The following is a 5783-nucleotide window of genomic DNA, read 5'->3' on the forward strand; positions in this document are numbered from 1 at the left end:
TGTATTTTATGTTAGGACAGGTAACAGAACTCATGGAAATTTCCACCACATCAATCCCAGCATCTGGGGGGGAAACTGATACAGAGGATGCAGGATGCTCTTGATCCATCTAATGAAAGGGATATTGCTGCAGCCAGGGCTGGATGCTGAGGAGGGGCAGGGAAGCAATCTGTTTGCAACAGAGGAAAAACATCCAGTGATTTGCCAGAGTGGGACTATTTTTGTCTGGAAACACTGAGATAATGAAAATGAAATAACAGCAGACAGAAAAGTGTGAAGCCTCAAATGAGAGTAACGTGGGGATGCAGCAAACCCTTTCAGGGGGGGTTAGACAGGTGTTAGAGAGGTGAAATTCAATCCCTCCTCCTTTGTGTTAATCATGGAAGAGTTGGCAGGAGAACTGAAGAGTCTTTAATTTTTTGTGTGTTTCACAAATAAAAATCCCACACAGTGGAAGGTGACACGTTCTGCTCCTCCCTCAATTGTCTTTTATTTGGGAATATTGCCCTCAGCATAAGACAGTAAGGCAGGAGATGTGCTGGGTGCTACTGCAACTTTCTGGGAATCCCAGACATCCACGGTTTGTAAGGATTTTATCCTTTCCCCTAGGAAAAAGGAGACTTGATTGTACCAACAGAAATCCCAGCAATTTTGTCTTTGTTTGAAAAGACAGGTGTCTCCTGAGGAAGGCAGGAACCTCCCATGAAATGGAAAATGTAAAACCCCCTCCCTGCTCTGAATTAGTATAATTTTGAAATTAAGGGGGACTCTCAGGAAAAGGTATGGGAATAGGAATAACAGTTCTTTATTAGGAAAATTAAAAATACAAATGCAATAGTACAAACCAACCGTGCCAGAGTGAGAGCAGGCCCTGTCCCCTGTGTGTCAGGGGGTGGCACAGCCCCATCCCATGGGGGCTCAGCCCTCCTGCAGTGCCAGCTGTGGCTCTGCTGGAGCAGGGATCCTGCACAAGGGGGGAGTTTTCCTCTGCAGCTCCAGGGCTGCTGGAGATGGGCCTGGGCTCCCTCTGGCCATGCAGGGCAGCAGAAGCTGCTCCTGTGGGAATGCACTGGGCAAAGGCTGCTGTGCTGTGCCAGGCTCACATTGGATCCAGGTAGGAATGCTTGGCTCCTGCCCTGGGCGCAGCATCTCCCCATGGGATGCTGGAATTGGATCAGCCCTGCAGGGACACTCAGTGGCCATGGACAGCAGAGATCTCCTGCAGGGAGGATTGGCTGGGGGAGAGATCAAGAAAAAACTGCCCCAAGAACAGCAGAGAACTGCCCCAGCTCTGACACATGGGGACACAACACACAGCCCCATTTCCAACCTAAGACACACAGAATTCCCTACAATATCAGCAAATGAATTCTCCCAAAATAAGGGATGTATTTTCAACAATAGCAGCCCATCAGCTCTCCCTGTCCCTGCGTGCTGGGACAGTGACCTGGTGCTGACAGCTCATCCTGTCCAGGGCTGAGCAAGATCCTCTGTGCTCAGGGCCCTCCAGGCAGGGCAGGGCAGGGCAGGGCTGCTCCACAGAGCAGAGTCCTCCCTGAGCCAGCACCTGGATTTGGGAATGAGGTGTTCTGGTGCAAACTGGATCCAGCCTCCCACCTCCTTCAGATTTTGCAGAAGTTGGCTCCAGAGCTAAAATTCACCATCAGTCTTATTCCTCCAATGGGACAAACAAAAGGATCTGGATCAATAAAGACCCAAAGTCTGGATTGGGATGTTTGTGGCTTGTATCCACCTTTAGTTCCATGCACAACATTCTCTCCTCTAACAAGAAGCGTGGTTGCAGATGACATGATCCTATTTAAAATCCAGATCTGCCTGGTTGCTGTGCTGGAGGGGGTGGTGGTGCCAGTGGTTCCAGATGGATCAGGTTTGCCTTGTTTCCTGCTGGCTCCCTGTAAATCCATGACCACAAATGACAGCACAATTCCCAGAATAAACACCTACTTTTTAGCTTGGATCAGTAACCCTTTGAAAGTGTCTTTGTGTTCATCCTACTTTGGAAACATGAAACACTTCACCTAAGAGTCCAATTAAACCAACTTGGGCTTTAAAGCTTGGGTACTCAGAGCCATCGTCCTGAAAGAATAATCCTGAGCTGGCATAAATGGATACAAATCAATGAAGATCAAGAGACTGACACCCAAGTATGCTCACTGACAACCCTACTTAGATCTCAGTAAATCATCTCAAATACTGTGCAAAACCTCAGAGCTGTTCTGTAACCCTGCAAACACGGAGACAGAAAATACATCCCTTATTTTGGGGGAATTCATTTGCTGGAAATACAGAGTACCTCAGGTTCTGGGTGCAGAATTTGTAAACATAAAGCATTTAAAACAATTTGCCAGTTTTGAAATCAGGTCTCTTAATCCTGACTGTGCCATCTGAGATTCCATCTGCATCTTCAGGTGGTTTTGTAGTTTTAATCTGTCCTCCTCCTCTTTCTGCTTTGCCTTATCACCACAGATGACCCACCATGAATAAAAGATTAGGATGTGTCAGATTCAAAGGAAACCTTTGCTTTTGGGGTCAGTGCTCCAGCTCCTGAGCTGCAGGAGCCCAGAGGGGTCAGCACTGGTCTGGATCATGTGGGTGCCCTTCTAGTCACCTCCTGGTCCAGGCTGAGAAGATAATGCTTCATCTGTGAGACCTAACAGGGCCAGTGCTGTGAAGGCTGTCAGTTCTGGGTCTGTTTTCAAAGAGATAACAGGGCCTGGCACCAGCAAGTCCACAGGAAGAGGGATGAAGGCCACAGATGATGTGTAAAGGCTCTAAGGATGGCTAAAGGAAAAAAAAAAATCTAAACTTTGAATTTCTGCTCAGGATTTCATGGCCCATTCTTCTCCAGCTGTGCACCTGAATGCATGGCAGGGGTCACCCTGTGCCAAGTGGTGCTGGGCAGATCCTCTCCTTGGACCTGGTACTTGCAGTGGGGCTCTGCTCAGTTGGTGCCACATTGAGAACTTGGACAGGTTTCAGCTTGGTTCATGTCTTGGTTTGAAAGGAGAGGTGGCTGCTAAGGAAGGCAGGAGCCTTCCTTGAAATGGAAAATGTAAAACCCCTCCCTCTGAATTATTATAATTTTGAAATTAAGGGGCTCTCAGGCAAAGATATGGGAATAGGAACAACAGTTCTGTACTACTAAAATTAAAAAAAAAACCAAAACCCAAAAAACAAATGCAATAGTACAAAAAAAAAAAAAAAACCAAAAAAAACCCAAACCAGAAAACAAACCCCAGCCAGAGTGAGAGCAGGCCCTGTCCCCTGTGTGTCAGGGGGTGGCACAGCCCCATCCCATGGGGGCTCAGCCCTCCTGCAGTGCCAGCTGTGGCTCTGCTGGAGCAGGGATCCTGCACAAGGGGGGAGTTTTCCTCTGCAGCTCCAGGGCTGCTGGAGATGGGCCTGGGCTCCCTCTGGCCATGCAGGGCAGCAGAAGCTGCTCCTCTGGCAATGCACTGGGCAAAGGCTGCTGTGCTGTGCCAGGCTCACATTGGATCCAGGTAGGAATGCTTGGCTCCTGCCCTGGGCGCAGCATCTCCCCATGGGATGCTGGAATTGGATCAGCCCTGCAGGGACACTCAGTGGCCATGGACAGCAGAGATCTCCTGCAGGTGGATTGGCTGGGGCAGAGATCAAGAAAAAACTGCCCCAAGAACAGCAGAGAACTGCCCCAGCTCTGACACATGGGGACAGAGCACACACAGACCTTACAACCAGGACAGTTCAGCTTCCAGGCAATGGAGGGGAAGGTGCTGATCTCGTCTTTCAAATGATGCCAAACAAGGAGATGGAATGAAGCTGTGTCAGGGAAGGTTCAGGTGGGACACTGTGGAAAGGTTCTTCCCTCAGAGGGGGGTTGGTCCCTGGAGCAGGTTCCCCAGGGAAATAAATGGTCATATCAGAGTCTGCCATAGCTCAAGGAGCACCTGGACAATGCTCTTAATCCTGTTTTGTTCTGGGTATTCCTGTGAGGAGAAGGGAGCTGCTGATCCTTGTGGGTCCCTTCCAGCTTGAGGCAATCTGAGATTCTTTGAAACTCCTGAAAAGCACCTGCCCAAGAAATCTGCCCTGAGGAGAAGGGATTGAGTGGTGTTTAGGTCCTTTGGCTGCCCCTCCTGATGGTTCATCTCCCTTTGAAACACACGTGCCTTGATTCCTCCAGACACTGCTCATCTCCCTGCTGTGCTCAAGTGGCCTCCAACAGCCACCTTTGCCCTCTGAGAGCATTTCCCCAACAAGCAGATGCCCCATGAGCATGGGCACCACCCAAACCATTGGCCGTGGGAGAGCACTTCTCCCACCTTCAGGTCATTCCTGGGCTCTTCTCCAGGCACAATCTCCCCTCCAAAAGCCTTTTAATCCCCCAGCATTGGAGCTGGGCCTGGTGCTGCTTGGAGAGCTGTGCACAAACAAACCCAGCCTGACTGCTCCCCTGCTGAAACTCCCAGGATCACACTGTGAGGAGATAAGAACCGATTTTGAACAAACTGATTTCTTATCAGCTGGAGATCCAATTTTGTGGTCTGATACTTCCTCTGGCAGCGGCTGTTCAGGAGTACCAGGACAGCTTAGGGGCTGTGGTGGCTCTCAATACAAACAGGGATGGCAGAACTGGGTCTGCTGAAGGAAGGCATAAATGAAATTCACCTTCCAGCATTCACTGCAAGTGAAGCTGATCTGCATTTCTTATACCAAGCAAAGGCTACAGCTCAGATGCTAATTTTATCTTGCTGGCTTTGTAGTGTCCTTGATCTTCAAGAGAATTCAAAATAACATGGAGCAAATGTATAACTAAGTCGTTTTAAAGAAGGAACTGCAAAGTGCATAACTCTGCTCAAGGGGAAACAGCTTCTCTGCTAAACACAGAGTATGAAATCAGATCATGCTGGCAGACTGAACAAATGGGCTCTTTACTCCTCATCCTCACAGCAGGGCTCTTAGGGAGCTCATTTCCATCTGCCCTGCAAATCCATCCCAGTGGGAATGTGCAGGAGAGCCAAGACCACCCTCACCTCCTCATGGCTTGTGACAGATTGTGACAGATTGTGACCCTGCCCTGACACAGCTCCATTCCATCTCCTCACTTGGCATCACCTGGAACTGGAGATCAGCACCTTCCCCTCCACTGGAAGTTAAACCAGGTTTAAGCCTGTCCAAGTTCTCAGTGTGGCAGCAACTGAGCAGAATCCCTTTGCTGAGCAGGCCCAGGTGAGTGATGACACCAGGAGCACTTTGTGCAAGCCTTGGGCACAGTTACTGCAAGGGACCCTCTTCTCTGGCTGGAACAGCCAGCCCTGGTGCTGGGGCTGCTCCTGCCTGCACAGGCAGGCAGACACCTCTGAGAGAGCCCAGCAGTGCCAGCAGGAGTGGGGACACAGGCACCGTGTGCTGGCATGGCTGGGAGGGGAAGCACAAGGCCAGGAGAGCTGGGCTGGAGTGCTTGAAGCCCTGCCAAGCTGCCAGTGCAGCCCCCAGGGTCAGAGCCTGGGCTGCCCTCCCTCTGCAGAGCTCCAGCTGAGGCAGGGCCGAGCAGGAGCTCCAGGAGCAAACTGTGCTAAACTCACTGTCCAGGTGCACCTGCTGCAAGGTCCTCGAGCCTTTAGGGGAACAGCATGGGCTGCTGTAGCAGAGTGGGGTTGGGTTGATGGTTGCTGCTGCCTATTTCCCAATCAGCATCTCCTGGAAAAGCTGCTTGGGTGAGCATTCAGGCAAGTCCACGCACACCACACTCACCAGGCCAGCTCAGCCAAGAGAGGCAGAAG

This window comes from Molothrus aeneus, chromosome 17, assembly GCF_037042795.1.
Source record: "Molothrus aeneus isolate 106 chromosome 17, BPBGC_Maene_1.0, whole genome shotgun sequence".
Lineage (NCBI taxonomy): Eukaryota > Metazoa > Chordata > Aves > Passeriformes > Icteridae > Molothrus > Molothrus aeneus.